Here is a 26370-nt window from a genome sequence, read left to right as displayed (position 1 = left end):
CCCCTAAACCATGATGTTGAACAATCTTTGTTTTCAGGTCATTTGACAGTTGTTTTGAGGCTCCCATGTTGCCAGTCTTCAGAGAAGATGCAAAGAGGAAAACAACTTGCAACTGGCCACCTTCTCATGATTGGCTTCACCTGTGTACAGTGCATCCGGAAAGTATTCACAGCGCTTCACTTTTTCCACATTTTGTTGTTATGTTACAGCCTTATTCTCTTATTCTTATCCTCGGTCTTAGGACTTTCATCTTTCAACTCACAGCATAGGCAGGCACACCGGTCTCGTTTATAGACGAGCATACGCGAGCTCAGCTGGTCTCGCGAGTCCTTCCGTATAACAATAACCTCGTATGTGATTGGAGGACCCTTAGACTCCTCGTCGAATCACGTGTTAGGTCATAGGCATGACTCATACAGCTGTACTTGCAAGACGAGCATTCTATATTCAGAAGAACTGTATCTCCAGTTCCTTTGTTTGGTTTTTGCTGGTTCGTGAATAATGGCGGGACGACGTCTCGCGTTCAACTCGCCTTCAACTCCTCTCCGCGGTCACCAACTTTCGGCCAGTCCGCAGACAGACGAGAAGAAGCTGCTGATGCTCTCAGTGGATCGTCTCGTCAACTCCAACAACAAACTGCCGATATCAACGAGCGGTTCGCTTGAGGTTGGCGGCTCTGGATTTGTAGGAACTGACTCAAAGAAGAGGAGACGGGTGCACAATGCTAAGATAGCGGTAAGAATACGTTCGATGACTGCAAGCTAAGCTAAAAGTAGCGTAGCCAAAAATGAACGCTAAGAGTAGCCTAGTAGCCTTACATGTGAGCAGAAACAGCTTTGTTAAAGTGCGTTTTCTTTGCCGTGTCGTTTACAGGAAGCGGTGCGCCGTCTTCACAACTCCGAGACGATTTACAGGCGCTACGAACCGGAGCAAGGGTCAGATTTAAAGAATATGCTTTCATTCTGCGGTATAAGGAAATATATACGTATAGATACCATAGGATGGATACCGATCATAACTGTACATTTTGTTTTCACAGACTAATCTCGCCTCATAATGAGGCCGTGACCTCGTATTTGCTCCGGCAAAAGTCCAGATTTCGATTTAGATAAAGACGTCATTGTGTGTAAGTGACACAGTTTACTATTTCTCCTTCCTTGTTAAATGTTACTGTGACTTGCGTTTGATTTTTTTGTATTCATACCACACTCATTTTATTGTTTTCCAGCCGCCTGTAATACGTATTTTGAGACGGGACGCAGGAGCTTCAGGTTCAGCCGGAACACTCATTGCGGACGGAAGCTGCGAAGGATTCAGCGCGGAGTCGAAGAAGAAAGACGGTCAGAGTTTATTTGCTGACTTTTTTCAGGTGCATTGATCGATGTGTCCGTACGCATCGCACAGTACTGATTCATTGTTGTTTTTACAGCTGCTGGAATCGGGACAATGTGTGCTGGCTGATGACGAGGTGGAACTCTGGAAATCCGCCACGGTAGAGCTTACGTCGGACGGAGGGGATGGCGTTGTTGGCGGGGTCTCGGGGTGGATTGTACAGTCGCCGCCATTTCGTAGACGCCTCTAACCAGAGGCAACTCAGAAATACAGAGCCACACACACTAGGCGCCTGCACAACAGACCTGCCTCGGAAAACACGCCGCCAGTGACTGTCTACAACCCAGAGGAAGCAAATGGACAGTTTACTGAGCTGTAGTTTTTTAAACCGCCTTTACCCAAGTGTGGGCAGATCCTCACTTTGTATATAGTTGTTGTTTGTGTGTTGTTAATAAAGCTCTTTCTTTGCATAAACAAGTTCCTGGCAAATGTTCATTTCCTCTATAAATTCATTGATGTCCTGGATGGTATCCGAATAATAGTGTAGTAGCCTACATAGGATAACAATGAAATGAATATACAGCTTAATATGAATATAGATATATAAATAAAATGAGGCGGGTGACCAATAGCGACAGATCTGCCAACCAATCACGAGTGATTTTACTTTATCATGAGCAAAGAAACTCAAGCCTGGTCTGCCCAGGTGTGGTTTTGCTGCCAATCACGAGTGATTTTACTTGTTTGAAAGTTTCATCCAATAAGGAGTAAGGATATTCAAGCCCGCTCGGCCCCCCGTGGTTTCGCTGCATTCATATGCTAATTAGGGCCATTTGCACCTCCGCAAGCTCTCCACATACGTCATGGTTTGTTTCCGACATGCGACGTGCGCGGGTTGCAAATTGTCGCAAACTGTCGTAAATTAGGGAGATTTACGGGCGTTTACGGGGACAAAAATCTCACTTTTCATGCAGTGTGTGATCCTAGATGTCCCTTCACCTGCAGCTGTATTTAAGCAGAGTTTAACCAGACCAGTGGAGTTCTTTAAAATTATGAAACGATCGAGAATGAGGTCGAAAGTAATTTACAATGAATGAATGAATGAAGTGTGAGGTCATAAGTCTGAGTGTATTTACATAATCTTGAACTAATAGCTGATTATAGCTTCATTAATATGCATTTATAGATATAAATAACTATAACAAGTAAACAAGGTCCAGAGAGATGAACCTAGCAGATCAGCTGTGCCTTCTTCAGGAGGTGAGGGTCTCTGCAAACATTTCTGGAGTGCATCTGGACATTTTAAAATGTAAAATATTAGCCTTCCAGAATACCATTCATCACCAATACACATTTATTCACATGTATTTTTGTTATTGATAATTTTATTTCACCAGTGTTTTATTTCAATTTTATTTCGTTAATAAATGTTGTTGAGAGAAGGATGTATGCTTAGGGGCACCACTAGAGGGCGCCCTCCACAAATTTGGCACCCTAGGCGGTCGCTATATATATATATATATATATATATATATATATATAGAGAGAGAGAGAGAGAGAGAGAGAGAGAGAGAGAGAGAGAGATATAGATATAGATATGGAGATATATAGATAGAGGAAACCGTTTAGGAATTCGGGCATTGCACTCCACCAAAATGGCAGGAGAGCTAGGGGGCGCTACGTTTGTCACTCACTTTAATCAGTAATTGGCTAAACTGCTTCTTGGATCCGACTCTTTTGGGCCTGGCTTGAGCCCAGCTGAGACATGCAGACATGCGAAGAGGACGTGCAGGAAAAGCACGGCTCCTCACAAACAACTAATTCTAAAATAGAAATAGAATGCAGGATCACAGAAGTCAGATATCAGATCAGTTCAGTTCAGTGCTTCTGTTCTAGCGGTCACTACAGCTCGGATAATCTGTTTGGATTATATAACTTTTGTTTGGATATCGGTTCGCTTTAGAGAGAACTTCACCAGTTACAATGGCAAGCCCACTGAGCAGGAGACCACGTAGACAAGCAAAGAACAGTATGGCCAACGTCGAGCAAATTGAGATAAAGCTGGAAGAAATTGCCTCAAATTCCAAGGAGGTCAAATCTCTACTTAATAAGGCTGAGAATTTAAAACCGTGCGCTGAAACCAGCAGAGAGTTGGAATTGGAGAGACAACTTCAAAATGAGAGGGCTCTAACAAAGACACAAGACATTGAGTTGAGGAAGATGGAACAAGCTCTCAGGTTCAAGCAACGTGGCAAAGAAAGGCCGCTGAGCTTAAGATTGACTGCCCTCAATAACATCGAGAAGAGAAAACTGAGAGTGGAGACAAACGCCATCAAAGCGGACCTGAAAGCATCACAAGACCTGCTCCAGATTTCCTCTCAAAAACACCTCAACAACGAGGGCGAGATGCAGTTATTTCGGGACTTCTGTGAGACTAAAATCAACCAACAGATGGACATTAACATTAAGCTCAAGGCTGCTCTTGACAAGTCTGAACAGGACCCGAAAGCATCACAAGACCTGCTCCAGATTTCCTCTCAAAAACACCTCAACAACGAGGGCGAGATGCAGTTATTTCGGGACTCCTGTGAGACTAAAATCAACCAACAGATGGACATTAACATTAAGCTCAAGGCTGCTCTTGACAAGTCTGAACAGGACCTGAAAGCATCACAAGACCTGCTCCAGATTTCCTCTCAAAAACACCTCAACAACGAGGGCGAGATGCAGTTATTTCGGGACTCCTGTGAGACTAAAATCAACCAACAGATGGACATTAACATTAAGCTCAAGGCTGCTCTTGACAAGTCTGAACAGGACCTGAAAGCATCACAAGACCTCCTCCAGATTTCCTCTCAAAAACACCTCAACAACGAGGGCGAGATGCAGTTATTTCGGGACTCCTGTGAGACTAAAATCAACCAACAGATGGACATTAACATTAAGCTCAAGGCTGCTCTTGACAAGTCGGAACAGGACTTGAAAGCATCACAGGACTTGCTCAAGACTCAGAGCCACCATCAGCAGAAAAAACACCAAGAGAATGAGGGGGAGATATGGAGGACCTGTCAGGCTAAACTGGAAGAGCAGATGTATATCAACGAGAAAACCACGGCTGCTCTCAAAAAGACTGAGCAGGACTTGAAAGCATCACAGGACTTGCTCAAGACTCAGAGCCACCATCAGCAGAAAAACCACCAAGAGAATGAGGGGGAGATATGGAGGACCTGTCAGGCTAAACTGGAAGAGCAGATGTATATCAACGAGAAAACCACGGCTGCTCTCAAAAAGACTAAGCAGGACTTGAAGGATGGTTGTCTGCGGTGGGACAAGGAGAGGTCTTTCCTCACAACCAAACATGAAAAAACCTGTAGGAAGCTGTTGAAGAGACAGCGTCTTGTAGCAGAGCATGCAAAGATTTTACAGTGGCTTCACGACCAGTCAGAACTACAGGGAGTTTTCGGAGTTAAGCACAGTTTGGAACTTAGCCTGCTAGATCATAAAAAAGCCTTGGAGGAACACGAGATATGCAAGGCGGACTTTCGTGCCAAGCTGATTATAGCAAACCAAGACAAAGAGAACCTCGCAGCTAGAATTAACAAATGTGAACATCAACTAGAGTCTGAACGGTGTCAATGGAATAAGGAAAAAGCTTCCCTGCAGAAACTCTTGTTGGAAAAGAACGCCTTCTTGGTGGATGATCTTGCATGTGAAAAGAGGAAGAACAAGGAACTCTTGGCTGCTGTGAAGAAGGCTGAGCAGCAGGCAAAGAATCGTGCTATCGAGTGGCAGCAGGAGAAGTCTTTCCTCAAAGCCAGGCTGGAGGAACTCAAGGAGGAACTCCATGATACCAAGCTGAGGCACACGACATCGGTTCAAAAAAGGGGGAACGAGACTGCGCTTATGTTTGAAAAAATGTCACTGTCCCACAACACGCTTTTGCAACAGAGACAGGAGACTATCGAGATCACGAGAGTCCTAAAAAGCACCACAGACCAGTTGGTAAAGGAGCGTCTCCGCAATCAGGAACTGTCTTCACAGCTGGAAACAGCCAAGGACAATTGTGTAGACAAGCTGGACACACAGGAGAAAGCCCACGGAAACCTCATAGCAACACTGAAGAAGAAATATGAACATCAGCTGAAGAGTGAACGTCTCTTATGGCAGCAGGAGAAGTCTTTCCTCCTTCAGGAAACACAACAAATCCACCAGACTCTGAAAGACAAGGAGGAGGAGCAGCAGAAGACCGAATCCTCATTAAAGTCTCAGCTGGAAGACCTTCAAAACCGAAGGCCCAGGAGGCAGAGGAGAAAGTGGTACAACCTTTTCTCATGCTTCAGGCCTGAGACCTAATTCTACACTGGAGAAGCGAAGTGATTTCACTTACAGGTGTAGGACTGAAACGGCTCCTCACAAACAACTAATTCTGTGTAAATCTTACTCTTAATCGCTCACTGTCTCCCTCTCTCCTTCTCCCCCCAACACACCTTTCACCCCCCTCCCCCGTATTCCCCCTTCCTTTCTCCCCCAAACCCAGCCATCCCCCCCTACAGAAGTCCCCCTCCCTTTCTCCCTCACAGAGCCCCCTTTTCCCCATGTACACAGATTCCCCCGAAGTCACCCCTCCCTGCCCCTCCTTTTCAACTCTGTGTGCCCCCCCGAGTTTCGCCATGTGACGCTTCCGCATGTTTTCACACGCCACACATCCAATTTCTCACGCAAAAGAGAAAATAAAAATCGGACTTGGGTCAGAGCCGCGTTGGTTACTCCTCAAGCTCCACGACGGCAGCCCCCCCCGTAGCGAACCCCCCCCTCCGTCGACCTTATGGTCACCCAACAAAATCTCACTCCCAAGGGTTTTAAGTTGTCAGCTCTGCTAACGTCACTTATGAAAAACGCTAGCTAGCTAACGTCACTTCGCTGTAATAGACTCACTAAGTGTCCCTGACGAGCCTTAATGCGGAGCCCTGAAGAGGTGTATTTTGATTAGTGATTAGATTGTCAGCAGCCACAGCTTTCCTCCTCATGGCACCGTCACTATGCTGAGACGGCTCCTTAAGGCTTAAAGCAGTTTGGCTAACAAGGCCAACACTAGCTATGTAAACGACAGCCAACAACCAGAGTGTTGATCTAAAGCGTCGATGTGTGACATGAAATGACTTGTCTGAGATGAAAATACATACCTCTATACTGGGCTTTCTCCTCCTCTTCGTCCCTTTGCACCAGAGAGATTGGACCTTTTAATTTTACGTTAGCTTGATGAGAGTGTGCTCGTTTCCTCGCAACGCGCGCAACCATAAGCTCCGATGTGAGGAATCATCTCCCCCCACAAACACACATAGAACTTAATATCAACATATGGTGGAGGCGCCATGATTATTTTTCTTATTGATAATTTTATTTCGTTAATCAATGTTCTTGAGAGAAGGATGTATGCTTAGGGGCACCACTGGAGGGCGCCTTCCACAAATTTGGCACCCTAGGAGGTCGCCTTGGTCGCCTATAGCAGTGTTTTTCAACCTTTTTTGCGTCAAGGCACACTTAAGACACAGAAAAAATCTCACGGCACACCAACAACCGGAAATGATATGAAAATCAATCCCAAACATAGTTTCAGCATGAGCATAATGTACTCTAAGAAATCAGGGAAACGCGTGTTCTATTTGTTATGTTTTATTAAACTTAACATCATCCTAATCCCAAGATGGCACAGGCTTTATGCCCAGGTATCTCTTAAGCCTAGTTTATGCTTCTGCGTTTTCAGAGCGACGAGCTGACTTCAGACCGGGAGCGTTCACACAGCAGTCGCGTACGACGTGCCCAGCTCACCGGCCGACTAACCACAATATACCGTTCATCTCCCCCACAGAGCGATCAAACAGTGGCCTCAAGAACCATGGAAGCAGTCACTGTCTGCTCTCCTGTTCGCTATCAACAATTCTTGAGCCAGCTCCCACTGTATATTGGTATCCAATAGCAACAATAGAATTATTTCCAATTGGACGACCCATAGATGGTAACCATCACATGACTAGAATGCATGATGACATCACAGATGTTGCCATGGTGATTCCAATGATGTCATCAAAATAGAATGCAGGATCACAGAAGTCAGATATCAGATCAGTTCAGTGCTTCTCTTCTAGCGGTCACTACAGCTCGGATATCTGTTTGGATTATATAACTTTTGTTTGGATATCGGTTCGCTTTAGAGAGAACTTCACCAGTTATAATGGCAAGCCCACTGAGCAGGAGACCACGTAGACAAGCAAAGAACAGTTTGGCCAACGTCGAGCAAATTGAGATAAAGCTGGAAGAAATTGCCTCAAATTCCAAGGAGGTCAAATCTCTACTTAATAAGGCTGAGAATTTAAAACCGTGCGCTGAAACCAGCAGAGAGTTGGAATTGGAGAGACAACTTCAAAATGAGAGGGCTCTAACAAAGACACAAGACATTGAGTTGAGGAAGATGGAACAAGCTCTCAGGTTCAAGCAACGTCGCAAAGAAAGGCCGCTGAGCTTAAGATTGACTGCCCTCAATAACATCGAGAAGAGAAAACTGAGAGTGGAGACAAACGCCATCAAAGCGGACCTGAAAGCATCACAAGACCTGCTCCAGATTTCCTCTCAAAAACACCTCAACAACGAGGGCGAGATGCAGTTATTTCGGGACTCCTGTGAGACTAAAATCAACCAACAGATGGACATTAACATTAAGCTCAAGGCTGCTCTTGACAAGTCTGAACAGGACCTGAAAGCATCACAAGACCTCCTCCAGATTTCCTCTCAAAAACACCTCAACAACGAGGGCAAGATGCAGTTATTTCGGGACTCCTGTGAGACTAAAATCAACCAACAGATGGACATTAACATTAAGCTCAAGGCTGCTCTTGACAAGTCGGAACAGGACCTGAAAGCATCACAAGACCTCCTCCAGATTTCCTCTCAAAAACACCTCAACAACGAGGGCGAGATGCAGTTATTTCGGGACTCCTGTGAGACTAAAATCAACCAACAGATGGACATTAACATTAAGCTCAAGGCTGCTCTTGACAAGTCGGAACAGGACTTGAAAGCATCACAGGACTTGCTCAAGACTCAGAGCCACCATCAGCAGAAAAACCACCAAGAGAATGAGGGGGAGATATGGAGGACCTGTCAGGCTAAACTGGAAGAGCAGATGTATATCAACGAGAAAACCACGGCTGCTCTCAAAAAGACTAAGCAGGACTTGAAGGATGGTTGTCTGCGGTGGGACAAGGAGAGGTCTTTCCTCACAACCAAACATGAAAAAACCTGTAGGAAGCTGTTGAAGAGACTGCGTCTTGTAGCAGAGCATGCAAAGATTTCACAGTGGCTTCACGACCAGTCAGAACTACAGGGAGTTTTCGGAGTTAAGCACAGTTTGGAACTTAGCCTGCTAGATCATAAAAAAGCCTTGGAGGAACACGAGATATGCAAGGCGGACTTTCGTGCCAAGCTGATTATAGCAAACCAAGACAAAGAGAACCTCGCAGCTAGAATTAACAAATGTGAACATCAACTAGAGTCTGAACGGTGTCAATGGAATAAGGAAAAAGCTTCCCTGCAGAAACTCTTGTTGGAAAAGAACGCCTTCTTGGTGGATGATCTTGCATGTGAAAAGAGGAAGAACAAGGAACTCTTGGCTGCTGTGAAGAAGGCTGAGCAGCAGGCAAAGAATCGTGCTATCGAGTGGCAGCAGGAGAAGTCTTTCCTCAAAGCCAGGCTGGAGGAACTCAAGGAGGAACTCCATGATACCAAGCTGAGGCACACGACATCGGTTCAAAAAAGGGGGAACGAGACTGCGCTTATGTTTGAAAAAATGTCACTGTCCCACAACACGCTTTTGCAACAGAGACAGGAGACTATCGAGATCACGAGAGTCCTAAAAAGCACCACAGACCAGTTGGTAAAGGAGCGTCTCCGCAATCAGGAACTGTCTTCACAGCTGGAAACAGCCAAGGACAATTGTGTAGACAAGCTGGACACACAGGAGAAAGCCCACGGAAACCTCATAGCAACACTGAAGAAGAAATATGAACATCAGCTGAAGAGTGAACGTCTCTTATGGCAGCAGGAGAAGTCTTTCCTCCTTCAGGAAACACAACAAATCCACCAGACTCTGAAAGACAAGGAGGAGGAGCAGCAGAAGACCGAATCCTCATTAAAGTCTCAGCTGGAAGACCTTCAAAACCGAAGGCCCAGGAGGCAGAGGAGAAAGTGGTACAACCTTTTCTCATGCTTCAGGCCTGAGACCTAATTCTACACTGGAGAAGCGAAGTGATTTCACTTACAGGTGTAGGACTGAAACGGCTCCTCACAAACAACTAATTCTGTGTAAATCTTACTCTTAATCGCTCACTGTCTCCCTCTCTCCTTCTCCCCCCAACACACCTTTCACCCCCCTCCCCCGTATTCCCCCTTCCTTTCTCCCCCAAACCCAGCCATCCCCCCCTACAGAAGTCCCCCTCCCTTTCTCCCTCACAGAGCCCCCTTTTCCCCATGTACACAGATTCCCCCGAAGTCACCCCTCCCTGCCCCTCCTTTTCAACTCTGTGTGCCCCCCCGAGTTTCGCCATGTGACGCTTCCGCATGTTTTCACACGCCACACATCCAATTTCTCACGCAAAAGAGAAAATAAAAATCGGACTTGGGTCAGAGCCGCGTTGGTTACTCCTCAAGCTCCACGACGGCAGCCCCCCCCGTAGCGAACCCCCCCCTCCGTCGACCTTATGGTCACCCAACAAAATCTCACTCCCAAGGGTTTTAAGTTGTCAGCTCTGCTAACGTCACTTATGAAAAACGCTAGCTAGCTAACGTCACTTCGCTGTAATAGACTCACTAAGTGTCCCTGACGAGCCTTAATGCGGAGCCCTGAAGAGGTGTATTTTGATTAGTGATTAGATTGTCAGCAGCCACAGCTTTCCTCCTCATGGCACCGTCACTATGCTGAGACGGCTCCTTAAGGCTTAAAGCAGTTTGGCTAACAAGGCCAACACTAGCTATGTAAACGACAGCCAACAACCAGAGTGTTGATCTAAAGCGTCGATGTGTGACATGAAATGACTTGTCTGAGATGAAAATACATACCTCTATACTGGGCTTTCTCCTCCTCTTCGTCCCTTTGCACCAGAGAGATTGGACCTTTTAATTTTACGTTAGCTTGATGAGAGTGTGCTCGTTTCCTCGCAACGCGCGCAACCATAAGCTCCGATGTGAGGAATCATCTCCCCCCACAAACACACATAGAACTTAATATCAACATATGGTGGAGGCGCCATGATTATTTTTGTTATTGATAATTTTATTTCGTTTATCAATGTTCTTGAGAGAAGGATGTATGCTTAGGGGCACCACTGGAGGGCGCCTTCCACAAATTTGGCACCCTAGGAGGTCGCCTTGGTCGCCTATAGCAGTGTTTTTCAACCTTTTTTGCGTCAAGGCACACTTAAGACACAGAAAAAATCTCATGGCACACCAACAACCGGAAATGATATGAAAATCAATCCCAAACATAGTTTCAGCATGAGCATAATGTACTCTAAGAAATCAGGGAAACGCGTGTTCTATTTGTTGTGTTTTATTAAACTTAACATCATCCTAATGCCAAGATGGCACAGGCTTTATGCCCAGGTATCTCTTAAGCCTAGTTTATGCTTCTGCGTTTTCAGAGCGACGCAGACGCAAGCCACCCTTGCGTGTCCCTTGCGTCGCTTTTCACATCTTCTTGCGTCCTTGCGTGTGTCGAGACATTTTTCTAGGCTTCCGTCGAAAGCGACCCAAGCAACGCAAGCCTCCCGCAGCGCACCAGGCTGCAATTGGTCTGCTAACTACGTCCTTTACGGAGTCTCACATTTTCGCTTTCGTAGCCCGATACCGCCATTATTAAAACGAAGAACGTTTACGAGAGAACTGATCAGATTGAAGAACTTTTGTCAGAAGAAATGCGTAAATATGACCGCTTATACAAGCCATCATTGGCGGGTTGTAGAAGCGGGTTGGATTCACGGAGGGAGATCGCTGCAAACGCCGGTTTGCTGGTCGAGAGGAACAAAGTTGTGGAGGAAAATACGAGACAAATGTGTCCTTGATGAAAAGCAGCAGTGGCGATGCACGGGGCAATAAAGTCATGATAAATAAATAAACAAATAAATAGACGTGACTTTCTAGTGCAGGGGTCTCAAACTCAAATCAGCTGCGGGCCAGATGCAGCCCACTTCAACCGAACGCGGGCCAGACTAGCGTCCGAACGGAATGGTCGACAATAACACAACTTAACACTCACTTTCAAAAGCAGTCATTGAACCCCACCCTGGGGGATCGGTCCGAATGAGACTACAACACTAGTCCTCCTTTAACTCAGCGGGGGAGACCTAAGGTCATGTGACCGTGGAATTCCTTTATAGCCAAACGTGAAGTTACGTGAATCGAAGCTGCGTAGTAATGGACGGAGACGCTCGTCAGTGACGTCAGATGATTCATGTGTTGTTAGTGTGAGTCGTAAAGGAAAACTTTATTAAACGAGCGATGCTAACGGTTAGTCACATGATCACCTGCGCGAAAGAGGGCAGGAAACTGAATTTCACCCTCCTGCTCTCTGCACCTCGGCCTACACACGACCCGCCCCCCATGTCAGTCACATGCATGCCACGTTCACTGGACAAGCACACAGTAGGAAACCAGAACATCATAACATGTCCCACACAGCAGCTGACAGTGGGGTTACAGTATAAAACTTGCGGGCCGCACTAACATTACACTTTCATATTAAGGATGGGGCCACAAAATATCGTCCCGAGGGCCGCAATTGGCCCGCGGGCCGCGAGTTTGAGACCCCTGCTCTAGGTCGTCTTCTACAAAACACGTCACTCCGCCTGTTGTTCTGGCGGTGAATTGCTCTGCAACACACGCAGACCCATGAATTGAAACGAGTGCGTCGACGCAAGGACGCAGACGCAAACGCAGAAACATGCGCCGGCCTTAAATCTCACTTTACAATTGCCGCCTCAGCAAATCTGCTTATTAATTACGCTGCGTAGCGCCACCCACAGGCAGAGGGGAGTATTGAGCCTTCATACCACCAACAGCGCGAGACACATACACACAAGTTGGCTCTTTTTTTTTTCACCAATGAAGTGACAGTATGTAAAAAATGATTTTTTTTCAAGGCACACCTGACAGCCTCTCGCGGCTCACTGGTTGAAAAACAACTGGCCTATAGGAAGGGCTGACCCTGCTGTAATCAATCAAAAGCTTTTGTCACGGGTTCATGACGGCTTCGCTGCAACGGTCACGGCTGACTTCAGACCGAGAGCGTTCACACAGTCGCGTACGACGTGCCCAGCTCACCGGCCGACTAACCACAATATACCGTTCATCTCCCCCACAGAGCGATCAAACAGTGGCCTCAAGAACCATGGAAGCAGTCACTGTCTGCTCTCCTGTTTGATTGCCCTCAAGACTACAAACAAGCCGAAGGGAAATGGATATCTGAATACTCTAGGAGTCATTGAGCGGCGGGCACTTGTTCGACCTCAGCCAGCGCATCCGCTGAGGCCCCCTCAATACGGTGGAGCGCTACTGTTGGTCGGAGGTCTGGAAGGACGCGGCGACGGTCTGAAGTGGAGACACACAACTCGGTACGGTGTATTGACTTAACATTAAAAAAAAATTTAAATCAATGTTTTTTGATCAGAAACTTCCAGCATTTCAATATCTAATTACTAAATGAAGGAAATCGATGTCCTCCGCTCATGACACAATCACACCCACAGGCACGAAGGAAGGAAAGAAGTTCCACTGCCACAGAGCGGACATCTGTCCCGGCAGTGACGATCGCTAACCCTCCAATGCACTAATACGCTGCGTTTATTATTCTGTAACCTGACGTATACTTTCCACGGCTAACGTTAGATGGTTTAGAATGAGCATAACTTTCAGGTTCCTACACAGTTAAATAGTGTTCGTATAACAGCTTGGCAAGAAAATGAGTAGATGCCCGTCGCTGTAGAAAAATACGAAAAGTAATAAAGCAACAAGATCCTCCAACGTGGATGGCAGAGCAAAATCAAGGATATTGCGTTTTCATTTTTTGGCACTGAATCCAGGTTGTGTGTAAAAAGAAATCCCGAGGCTATTGTGCATATTGAAGAACAAGGTCTGTCCTTGGGTCCAGTCACAATGTTGAACTATGGAAGTGGTGACGCACAGGAAAGAGACGGGAAGAATGTGATGAGTGAGGCCGCCGGAGGCGCAGATTAACCACCAACGTCGTGCCCTTGGGATCTGCATTAGGAGTCATCCGCTTTAAGGAAAGGTCACTCACCCCCCCGGAGAGGGTTCAAGTTCAACAATAAAGTTAAGGTAAAATAAAGGATGAATGGATTTTGTTCAATCTCAGAAAAACACTTTGTTCAAGGGCAATGCCGGTGTCAAACCGACAGAAAATCCCTTCTTCAAGACGCAGGAGACAGAATATCCCATGGGTTGAGTTTTTTTACTTTAGAGATTTACTGACTGAATGAATTATAAAAATAAAACAGGGAACGACAGACAATACATCTATTAGGGTGTAAAGAAGCATTGCCGTGTATCATTCAATGATCCAAAATCATTGATCGCAAAGTGACAATTAGGGCTGAAACTAACGATTATTCTGTTTAATAGATTAATTGGTCAATTATCTCTTCAATAAATCGATGAATCGGATAAAAAGCTTTAATTTCCAACCCTTTATTCTAAAACAGAACTGCAAATTCACATTGCAAAAATACTTCAGAAAGTACAGGTTGGTCCTTGAACATAATTTATAAAAAAGAAAAATACATATCAGAAATTTTAACAGGTTTTGTTTTAACATCAGAACTTGTTCTCTGTAATACACTCAAACTCTCACACCTCCATGTTCACGTGGTAATAATTTGATGAATAAGCTTCATCATTGTGGTGCAAGTGAAGTAAATGTATACAGCTAAGAAACAACCAAGTGCTATGAGACAAATTTAAAATTTGTAAATAAATGCATTCGAGGCTTCTTAGATTTAATGGATAACCGTGTGTCTCCCTTTAGAGGCGTAACATCAACTACCGTATAAACCACAGTATATGCGCACTAGACTACCGTAAATGACAGCATTAAAAAGTACAACACACACAAATATATTTGTCAACAATATCCGATCGCGCATCTCCGCAACTCATTGGGGGACGTTCTAATCGAGCGTCACAACGAAATCGATAATGAAATTTGTTGCCAACGCTTTTGATAATCAAATTTGATCGTTTTCATCGATTCGTTGTTGCAGCCCTAGTGACAATATCAGTGTAATGTGCAATATTAGTTCCATTTTGCTGTGAGGCACGACAGCGAGTGTGTACGCTTTAGAGAGCGCGATAGTGTGTGATGGCGAGTATAGTGTAAATAGTGGAGGCTAACTAAAAGGTAGAGAGACCTTTAGGATTGACTAGTTCATTCATATTTTAGAGAAAAGCCGTATGATAGTTTGTTTCCTTATTTAAATACATTTGAGTGTTTGCTCCGTTCCTGATGTCTTATTTTGTTTCACGTTTGTCACAATTAAATATTTCAGGTCAAACACATTTTTATATTAAACAAAGATAACCAGAGTAAATAAAAACCTTTTGTCAGAAGCTGCTTACGCGGTTACCTGCATGCGTGGTCTGCCAAAAAATGGAGTGATTAAAAAGATGACATTTGTAAGCACTGTAGAACCAAGCCCTTGATAGTAATATCTGGTATTCAAAAGCTAATTACCTCTCATCAGCAGCAGTTAGGGTAAACCTGTGTTTGGAGGAATCTCTAGTGCTTGTTTGCCTCCTGTAGACTCTGAAGCACCAACGCTAGCTCTGATTTACTCGTTACTCGGCCGGTTAAATGACATCAGCGGGTTTGGATGGGATCAAACGCACCATCGGACAAAGCATCGGGCAGACCCTTGTGCATCGGTGGATCAGACATGCTTGATAACGTGTCACAGATACACGTCTGCACGAAGTTTCAGGAGGCTGCATTCATTTTAACTGAATAAAAAACGTTCAAACAAAGAATCAGTTACTGTGCGACACTCACTTGGTTCTAAAAGATGAAGTCGGGCTCCCTGGTTTGTCTGGTAGGCCAAATATTTGGTGAAAAATCGACAGAGCCAAAGCATACATGATTTATAAAAGTACCTGCAAAGCATCTGCCATAGTAACGTGGTTTTTGGGTGCCTGGTATTCCAGCATCAAAGTGCACATTATGTTGAACAAAAGGTAAACAATGCTCGGTGTTCGGGGGTGTGAAATAGAGATGTGGGGGCCGGGGGATGACCTCTGGATGAACTGACCCGGATTGGCAATTGCTTGGATGAGCCGGTAATGAACCACCGTGGCATTGGGTCTCCTGGACTCTTCTATCTATCTCGAACTATAGAGTGTTCAGCAAAACAACAACACGAAGAATCTAGTTGGTGGCAAAAAAAAGGGAAAAAAAGAAGGGAAAACATGCGATAGAATTACAATGTTGGTGGGGCGGCGGTCTGTCTTTGCATGCTATCATACATCTACAACTCGACCCCGGATCAAAAGACGGGGGATTTCCCTTCACTGGCATCTTCTAATGGATAGTTACAGGATGTTCAAACAGGGTGAGGGCCATGTCATATTTTTCTCTTTTGGCAAGTCACGGCACACATTTGCTCCAACCTGAAATTATTTGAGACGCTCTGCATTCATTACGCTGAAGATCGCACGGGATCACACTTCTACAACAAAGTGCTAAAAGCCTAGAGATGTAGACGATGTCTGCTGACGGGAGTCTGGTCTCCTAAATATGTCCCATACTTTGACCATGGAACTATCACAAGCCATTATTTTACTACACAAAGGCTCATGCAGTCGGTTGCCTTTGGTCAGTGCGGACTGGATCCATTTGCCGGGAAGCCTCCAGAATGCACCATGTCGGCTTCTTGTTCTGCTCCTTCTCACAACTATTCAATGGAATGGAACTGCACTCAACTTGCCGGCAGACTGAAGGCTGTAAACCCGACCTGCGCATTTCACGTCGCACAGTAGGTAGCGGCATGATCACTGTTTACGCATCACCATCACGCAAAAACAAAATGAAAACTGCCATGGGTGGCCATTTGCAAACAGCAATTGTTATTATTAGGTTTTATCGAATTAGGTTTTTTCTGTGGTTCGGTTTTCTCTCTTCCAATTACTCTGCGTCGACATACGATGAAATATATATTTTTTTCAAGGATCAAGACATCAACCATCTGTCAATCAAACTATTGAGTCGGGAGCCGAGCCCGGATAAGAAATACGCCATCTCCAGTTGTGATGTCACTGATGCTACTGCAGCATCCACGCTCTTTGGGAGCTGCCGTTTGTTGGTGTTTTGAAAGAGCAATCGACTCACCGGCCCGTAAACCGTGCACAAAGTTACGAGCACGGTGTGACGGACAGAGAGGCGCCACGAGTCACATTCCTGTGTACGATGTTTCATTCTTGTAATTATGGTGTGACATAGTTACAGCTACATCCAAGTTAAATATTAGCTAGCTTTTGTTTTGTTATTTATGAATCTTCACTGTTAAAATGCCTAGGCAGTTAGTAGGCTCAGTTTGGGTTTACAAAGAGCTTGAGCTTTAACATGCACATTTTTAACATCACATTTTTAATAGCTTAGATTCAGACTACTACTAACTACATACCTCTACCTATACCTTACCAGTGCCCTCGGTCCCAGCCCGGCTCCAAGACTGCACCCACACAGGGACAAAAGAAGAAACTATTGTAAGAAAAAACAGGAAAGTTTGGGAACCCCAAACTTCCCTTTTCCAGGCCACATCTACCAGCTCTGACTGGGGGATCCCAAGGCGTTCCCAGGCCAGTGAAGAGATATAATCCCCGGGGACTCTTCCCAGCTGGCCGTGCCTGGAACACCTCCCTAGGGAGGCGCCCAGGGGGCATCCTCACCAGATGCCCAAACCACCTCAACTGGCTCCTTTCGACGCAAAGGAGCAGCGGCTCTACTCCGAGCCCCTCACGAATGGCTGAGCTTCTCACCCTATCTCTGACCCTCAATTTCCACCAACTCCAGAACGGCTGCGTAACGGCTCCGGCACGGCATTAAAGTCGATGTGTGTATTTCCACTGACTGCGGGACGGCTACGTTCCGACTCCGGCGATCTGCAGCCCTCCGGAGCAAATACGCAGAGCTTCTATTTTTGCCGGATGCCGGCGCGCTGCGCAGCACTACAGGGCAGAGTACGCAGGACAGGAAGGCAACAAATCCGGACCTGGTGGGTATTGACGGACGACGGAACACGGAGCTGTTACGCAGCTGAGCAGTTACGCAGCCGTTCCGCATTTGGTGGAAATCGGAGGTTAGGGAGACGCCAGCAACTCTCCTGAGGAAACCCATTTCGGCCGCTTGTACCCGTGACCTAGTTCTTTCGGTCGTGACCCATCCTTCATGACCAAAGGTGAGGGTAGGAACAAAGATTGACCGGTAGATCGAGAGCTTTGCCTTCCGGCTCAGCTCTCCCTTCGTCACACTGGTGCAGTAAAGAGTGCAATACCGCCCCCGCTGCTCCGATTCTCCAGCCAAACTCACACTCCATCTTCCCCTCACTCGTGAACAAGACCCAGAGCTACTCCTTCACTTGGGGTAAGGACACATTCCCTATCTGGAGTAGGCAATCCATCGGTTTCTTGCTGAGAACCATGGCCTGGAGAGGTTACGGCTGTCCAGTAACAAACAACCGCTCGGGTTCAGATCAGAGAGGCCATTCCTCCCATTCACGCCTCTCCAGTTATCTCCATCGTCGCCCACCAGATCTAACTTGTAACGCTCCACCTCCCGCACAAGCTCCGACTGCTTCCCCCCCAGAGAGGTTACGGCTGTCAATACAGTAGATTAACCAATTAATCGCACATTTTGATATTCATTAATTGCGACCGGAAGTAAACAAAGTGTCTGTACATCAGACGTCACACCACACCTCCGTCCGGCACCAAGCAGCCACAGTCTACTGGGATCAGCGGCAGCTTTTATTGAGTTTGTATGAACTAGGCGATGGAAGAAGCCGAGCCGTTAAGAAAGAACACTTCCTACTTAGAGCGTTTGCACCCAGCAGTGTTTTTTTTTTGTACGCCATCCCTGTGGCACAGCGACTACCCTTCAACTCAAATACCCCGTGGGAAAGACACTTTTAAACCCTGAGGACAAAGACACTCTCTGGCATTGGGCATATGCATCAGCAGACCTGACAATATGACAGAGAGCGGCTGCACACTCGCAAGGTCACACGAGAGGACGAATGGAAGAGCAGGCCGGATCACGCACACGGCGACATAAGGGCAACAGGAATGGAGACGGACAAAAGACAAGGGGACTGGTGCGGTGGGGGGGGGGGTGATTCAACAAAAATGTGGTGTCAGCATCCCCGGGGCCAGCAGGGGAGCGTCAGGCGAGTTGACGTGGGACGGCAAAGTCTCACCACTTCCTCATCTCCCACATCTCCCTTTGTCTCTCTTCCATCCAGCACAAAATACAAAACAAATGGAGGAGGGTTCGTACCAAATCAAATGTCAAATAAAAGCATCTGTAGTGCATGCAGTGCCAAGGAACTGCAGTGGGATAATTGGTTGGCTGTTGTATGTGCGGAGGAGATATGACCCATTGCAAACACGGCTATTTCTCTTAAACACACACAGACACACACACGTTTCGTTCTCTGAGGGTCAATAAGAACAAAGACGCAGCTCAAAAAGCACAAACCCTGCTGTAAATACAGACGGTGATTCCCTTTGCAGTACACAAGTGAAGAGTGGAGGGCTCTGCAGCAAGAGTGCACACACACACACACACACCTCCACAGAACAAGGTAATGAAGTGTGCGCCGATGATTGGACAGAACCCCCGCGGGAGGCACAGCGCAGCAATATCGCTGCTACCGAGGTGAGTAATAGCACCGCTACGTCTTCCTTTCCAAAGAAACCACCGTTGGCACCACCTGTGCACCCGCTGACACATAACACCAGAGTCCGCAACGCTCTCCTCCTGCAGCCCGCAGTCCACTGTTCCAGTGCAAAGGCCCCTGGTTGGGACACCAACGCCGCCTTCCTACCCGGGCCGCTTGAACGGGGCAGAAAAACATGCCACGCTTGTTTTTTGTGAATATTCAGAAAGGGGGCTTTAATGCAGCGACTCTGCTCGTGCCCTCAGGTCAGTGCTCTTTTGATGCCTATCGCATGAGCGGAAGCAGTGTGTGCGTGCGCCCGTGTGTGTGTGTCCGTCCCACTGGGTCGCTGATTGCCAGAGCACTGCACAGATGTTAAGCGGTTGCCGCAGTGAACGCCTCTGGTCCCAAGAAGGCGCCGTTACACAATACCCACCCGCCCCCTTTGTTTCCCTCAAAAGTTAAAAATGTTGTTAACAGTGCTTCCATTGTTGGCGCTGTTAGCACAATTAGCTGCTAGTTGACCGCAGGAGCCATCCGGGTCGTAGCTGCCGCTGTGTTTGAGTTTTGACCAAAACCGTACAACTATTTGCAAACAGTATAAAAAGGTATCTTGTACTGAGAAGTTTCAAAACTACTTGTGTAGTGAGTACAATTTTTTCTGATTTTGTAGATATATTAGATTTGCATCCTAATTCTACAGTCTATCTTGTATCTGAACCAATCTGTTAAGACAACTGAGGGATATTCGTAACAGAAGAGACAAGTTGATCTGCAAACTGGCAACGTTTTTTATTGAATCAAAGTATAAAGAAGCAGAATCTGCCATTCGGAGTGTCCCTGAAAGTGTTCCCGACTTTCAGATGGTCCTCGCCGGTGCACTGCCATTTTTAAAAGGCAGCCCAGACACTTGCTTGTTTGTGTGCGTGTGGGTCATTGTTTGGACGCCGGCTGGCTGACAGCACTCTGACTATGTAGGTCATCGGGCCGGGTTACGACACAGCTCGATAGTTTCACTTCATTGACAGACAGTCACCAGAGTAAATGCACGTTGGCCGCTGTTTTTAGTCTAAAAGGTAATCATGTCATACAAATAAAAAATGTCTTCTCAGAGACATTTTCACTACAAAGAGTTTCTCTCTTCGTGATTTTCTTTGACAAAGAAGCACTGAGATGTAAAAAAGAAAAAAGAAATTGGAAAATGCATGTCAGAAGTGGTGAAATGCCATGAAATAGTCATTTAAAGCTGGTATTCCGATACAGGCCGACTCTTAAATAATGGCCAAGACAAACCAATGAATGCTGGTTGCCAACAACAACGGCGCGGCATATTCTTCGCTTCCAGGACCCTGAACCGGGCTAAAAAGATTGTGCCCCTTCCATCTGGCAGGAGGCTGAGGTCCATCAGGACCAAGACCTCCCGCCACACAAAGAGTTTCTTCTCGTCGGCAGTTGGGCTCAACAGAGCTTGGATCCCCAATGACTGACTCTGACATCCCACCGTTCACTGCCTTCACGCTCCACACCACTTACTACTTTCTGCTCGTTGGTGCACTTTATTTTTTACTTTTAATTTAAATTCCTATTGCTATTGTTGTTCTTGCACTATGTTGTCTCATCTGTCTTGTTGCCCACTGTCTTGTCTGATGTTATGCACCAAGACAAATTCCTTGTATGTCAGACATATTTTGATAATAAATGTTCCTGATTCCTGACGCATGATGAATCCATCATTATGGTCCACAGCGCGGCATCCATTGGGACTCACACCAGTCAGGCGCCCTACCTTTGCTGCTCCAACAGAACTAATCGTTTCATGGAGCATGTAAAGTGGGTAAAATAAGTATTGAACACGTCACCACTTTTCTCAGTAAACATAATTCTGCATTGACATGAAATTTTCACCAGATGCCAGTAACAACCAAAGCAATCACGCTGTTGCCAGTTCGTCATGTACCTCTCCTCAGGCGTCCCCACCACTTTCCTGACCTCTGTTGGTTGTTTTAGTATCTGCCCAGTGCCCACCACTTCTGTTCCTTTTCCTTCTGCCGATTTTAGATACCAAACATTGCCGGTCCTCGACAAACATCTAAAGAATAAAAACCCATCTGTGACTTCGACATCTGTCCATGAGTCCTCCAGTGAAACCCTTAATATATTAATTAGCAATAAACACCTTTTGAAAACATAAATTAAATAAGCCTGTCTCGGTTTTCAAGGTGATAAGTTGTAAATTGTTTTGCTAACAGTAGCTGGAATTGTAGAACAACTGAATAATTGTTGGATCGATCGCCGAAATTCTTCCGCATCAGTCTCCCTTTACTGTTCATGGCATCAATAAACAGACCACTGTGTGCTTCCAGCCTGTGGTATAAGAGTTTCATTTAATATTCACTTAATACTCTGCAGGAGACTCAGATTTTCACTTAAGTAAAACAAAAGACCCGTGAAAGAAAAGGACACGCGCGCAAGCTTAAGCGCACACTGCACCTCAAAGTGTTGATGGAAATGTAAGTCTCTTAAAGAAAGCTGCGTGGAAGGTCGAGGTGCTGAAAACTCACACGTCTTAATTTGAGCACATCTTTTGGCAGCATGAGGGTGTGTGGAGAAGAATTCAACGAGGTGCGTGTGATTCTGTCTCATAGGCACACACGCGCTGACAAAACTGACAGAAGGAAAAAGCCAAAGTGACATTACAGAGAGCCTCGGAACACAGAAGCGGGGTGAGCCGCGCAGTGATGAACTGGCGGCGTGACCCTACGAGTCAAAGGGCTGAGAGCCAGAGCAGCATACGGGCAACGCGGCACGCTTCCTCCTCACAGAGGCCAAACCGGACCAACACACTGAGTATTTGTGGTCTCTCCTTTATGCGGCCAACGCGTTATTTGGATCAACGATGATCTGCATAACATGCGATGGCAAATATATATATATATATATATATATATATTGTTTCTATTGTTATATACGTTTCTTGTAAGGAAATCAGGTTTAAATTAATTATGGATATTATAAACAAGCAAACAACAATTGATGGCAAATGTATTAACCTTTTATTTGAATCAAGTGCCATTTTCAATGTAAACATTACACAATAATTACACAATGTTTGGATCAATGCACAGAACCCCGGATTTTCAACCACATTGTAGGGTCGCATGTCTTTACAGATAAACTTGTTACTGTGATGTTGGGTTTGGTGCTGGCGAGGCCTGAGGTGTCTGCAGAGCTGGAGTTACCTGCTGCTGCTGCAGCGGTGACGCTGCTGGAGGTCCTGACTGTCGGCGTTGTTTAATCCCACGGCGCCTTAGTAGATGGCCGGAAAGATTCGTGGTGTTTCCGTAGTTTTTTTATTTGTCTTCTACATATTCTACAAACAGCGACTGACTTATTTAGAACACCTCCGTATTGGCAAAAGCCAAAATGTTTCCACGCGCTGGATCGATAAGTTGGTTTGCAAATGTCTCGCTCGCAGTCGTCTCCTCCACGCTGTGTTTGTTGTTGTTCAGAGTTTCGTGCGGCTGCCGCTGCGTACTGATGACGTCACAGACAGGCAGACTGAATCGAGTAACGTTTAACGTGTCTAAAGTGCTAAAAAACAAACACGATCGATTATTTACCATTTTAAATCAATATATGCAGGAATATAAATCGATTAATCGATTCAGTGAATGGGGTTGAGTTGTTATTTACTCTGACTGACACACACACGCACGCACACACACACCACGGCAGCCCCGTCACCCCACACCAATGCAAAAACACCAGCAATGACATCCATCCATGCAATGTTCATGATTGATTCAAATTAATGAAAAAATACTTAACCCAAAATAATCCTGGAGGTGTTAATTTGCACGCCTGCAATGATGTAGATAGAATATCTATGTTGTATATTTGAACAAATTACACCAGCAAGAGCAGTCCCAGCAGCAGAGCCGATAGGAAACATGTTATGATGCATCATTGATGGCGTGAGGACACATACTGTTGGAGCAGCCAATCAAGAAAAGTCCAGACACGATGAAACTAAATGCTGTGAGGAAGCTTTTTCAGACACTCGCTCTGTGAAAACTCTCAAAAACAAATCAGCGATATGCAAAGGAATCCGCTCATTGTGAAGCCATTACATAGTCGCCAAAAGCACCCGAGCCCGCTGCCATGGTCTGTGAACCGGAGGGAAACCACAGGGAACAGTCTGCACCACCACATTTCCAAATATGTTGGGTTTCTTTGTTACACATATATAACATTACTAAAACAATTCGGTCAAAAACAACAAAATGAATCCTGCAGTGGGGGTTTGTTATTGTTTGTGTAGAGTCTAGTGGGGCTTATTTTTGTGATTTGCTTTTGAAGTAAGCAAATGACCTGCGACTTCACGCACGTCGAGACAACCAGCAAACATTCCACTGTGGCTCGCCCAGACTTTCCACTACCAGAAAAACAATAACGCTGCTCTCCATCGCAACTGCAGGCCGAGAATTCCACAAAATGAACGACTCGTCTCAAGTATTCCCGAAAAGGTGTGGAACACGCGTTGACCAAATTCCGCGGCCCGGCCATGTAAACATTTATTCTGTGTAGCACAGTGTCGTTTCGTTCTTTAAAAGGAACATATAGTTAAGAGATTAACCTAAAAACGGTGTGTGTGTGTGTGTGTGTTTTTGTGACTGCACGTGGTGCTGCATCCCTGCAGCAGCTTCTGTACGAGCGATGACATAAATTGCCCAGGGCCGGAACAAATCCTGACCTGTTTTATAGAAACAAAAAGGGACCAAATTAAAATGTTCCCACTGAGTGAGCAGACAACACAAATATGCCCCCATGGGCTGGCAGCACCTGCTACGCCCCCGATGGCGTTTTCATCCACTGTGGCATCTCTATTGGCTCTAAGAACCACCTGACCAGAGAAAGAGAGGCTCAATATTTAAAAACATTGTGTTTCTACGTTTTAACTTGTAAGGTGTTACTAGTGGAACTTCCAAGGAATTTGTTGTTCACTAACCAGTTGACACTAGTGTGTGGTAGGGGATGACTCTCGGAGCAGGATCGGATATCAGCAGTCCATTCAATTTAATTGTTTATAAACTAAGCATTATACACTGGAATTTGAATTCCGCTTTAAGTTTGGAGCTGATCTGTTATAAATAACATTTAGTTCATCAATATCTGGTCTATATGTACTTGTTTGTTAATAACTACATAAAGAGTAAGTAAAGCACTGGGATACAGCTTGCTAATCTTAACTGTATCGGCCGGTACCAGAAGCAGACGTAGCACTGAGGAAACCACCCCGACTCTGTGGTGATACGTTCCTGTAGTAGCTCTTTAGCAGTAGATCTGAACAAACCACGGCCCTACAGGGAGCGTGAGGTGTTCTGGGACTTCAGATGGGCCTTGAGGGAGTCAACCCGAACCCTAACGCTTTGCTCATCAATGCCAATAACAGCCTATGCGCAATTGTGCTAACTAAAAGGGGGCAAGGGCCTGAAGAGGCGGTTCTTTCACAAAGGGTATTCAGCCAGAAGGTATTCCGGTTAATTGAGGAAGTCTATGACACACTGCCGGGGCGCGACCTCGTCGCCCAGAGTCACCCCGGCACAGACAAACGCAATCTACCGGTCAATTCCGAGCTTCATTGACCCTTTGTAATGGGAGCGTGTTAGCGAGCTCGCCCAGGACAACTCGCTAAGAGGCACTATATTCTTCTTAATCTCGCTCCCCCGTTCCCTTCTATATATAGCAGTATCACCAGGGGCACCGTGCACGGCTACATAGAATACGGACCACAGGGAAACGCAGAAGGTTGATGAATGTGAGCAGGGTAAATGAGCACAATCTCTACAAACGTATGAAGGAGAATAAAGTTGTTCGAGGGTAGAACCAGGCTAACTGACCACATTTCATAAATCTCTGTCATTTTAATACTGACTCTAGGTGACTTACACAATGAAACACCACCATACTGCTGGAGACCCGTGCTGCGTTCCTAAGCTAGCTGCTAGGCTAAGCGACCTGCATCTCAACATCTAACGTTACCACCGCTGTGTCCCTAAAAGACACTGGTTTGAAAACATCCTGCTAAATGTGGGGAGATTGTTGGTACTTCAAACAAGCAGGAAGAGTCGCTAGTTTTTTTTCTTCTTCCACATGTTAGAATTCTGCCTCCAAGATGATGTGTGTGAAATGTGTTTAGTTTTGAGTTTAAAATAACATTAACAATTAAACTAAACTAAAAATGCACGCTTTAAGAGCTTACTCATTGCTTTTAAGATTTAGTCTTAAGAAAAGCATTCATTAAAAACATCATTGTAAAAACAACATTCATTAATCACCATTAATCAAGATTAATGAATTACAAAATGTGCGATTAATACATTTTTTATTTTATCCATCGACAGCCCTAATATATAATCTGTTGGTTTACATAACCAGCTGCAAAGTGTTGCATTGATCCCGACGAGATGTCCAATCAGCTGTGACCTCACAGAGGCCTCATCCTGCCCTTTGTATTGCTGGTGGACACACGCCCTCGCGCACTATCGACTGTACTCTCATATTTACGCACTGATGCTAACCTGTTCTGGCATATGGATTAGCCCCTCCGAGAACACACATCTTTAGTAAAAGTGAAAAGAGGTCACAAAATTCCTCAGACACAACAAAAAAAAAAGGAATGAAAAGACTTGTTTTCCCAGAGGAAAGAAGTAGAAAGACACATTAAGCATTCTGGAGTGTCTCAATTCCCATGTGTACAGCTTAAACAATGGCCATAACCTGCTCTCAATGACAGTGGTGATGGAGCGACATTGGACACCCCCTCCAGGGAGGTCAAGAATGCATTAGCAGGCAAGCCAAAAATACTAATTTCAATACTAGCTTGTAGCAACCTTTTGTCCAACACTGAATTATGTTTATCACTCAGATCGACAATCTGATATTAATTACCTCTACCTGGGCCTCTGATTATATACACTATAGAGAAAGGATTAGCATGAAATTGTCTGATTTTGTTGACATCCACAAATGCTGACAGTAGACTTCT

General features: G+C 45.6%; 1 protein-coding gene and 1 long non-coding RNA gene across 6 annotated transcripts in view; one reads left to right on the top strand and one right to left on the bottom strand.

The window, feature by feature from the left end:
- Positions 1 to 26370, bottom strand: part of adarb1b (adenosine deaminase RNA specific B1b) — a 99978-nt gene that overhangs the window by 67072 nt on the left and 6536 nt on the right. The gene's annotated exons all lie outside the window — the stretch shown is intronic.
- On the top strand, positions 38 to 1736 carry LOC120833594 (uncharacterized). The gene is made up of 5 exons (XR_005714355.2): positions 38 to 735; positions 874 to 935; positions 1040 to 1126; positions 1229 to 1340; positions 1430 to 1736. It is a non-coding gene; the product is annotated as an uncharacterized LOC120833594 (long non-coding RNA).

Source organism: Gasterosteus aculeatus, chromosome 16, assembly GCF_964276395.1.
Source record: "Gasterosteus aculeatus chromosome 16, fGasAcu3.hap1.1, whole genome shotgun sequence".
Taxonomy (NCBI): domain Eukaryota; kingdom Metazoa; phylum Chordata; class Actinopteri; order Perciformes; family Gasterosteidae; genus Gasterosteus; species Gasterosteus aculeatus.
Note: the sequence above shows the minus strand (reverse complement) of the source record. Positions and strands in the feature narration are given on the sequence as shown.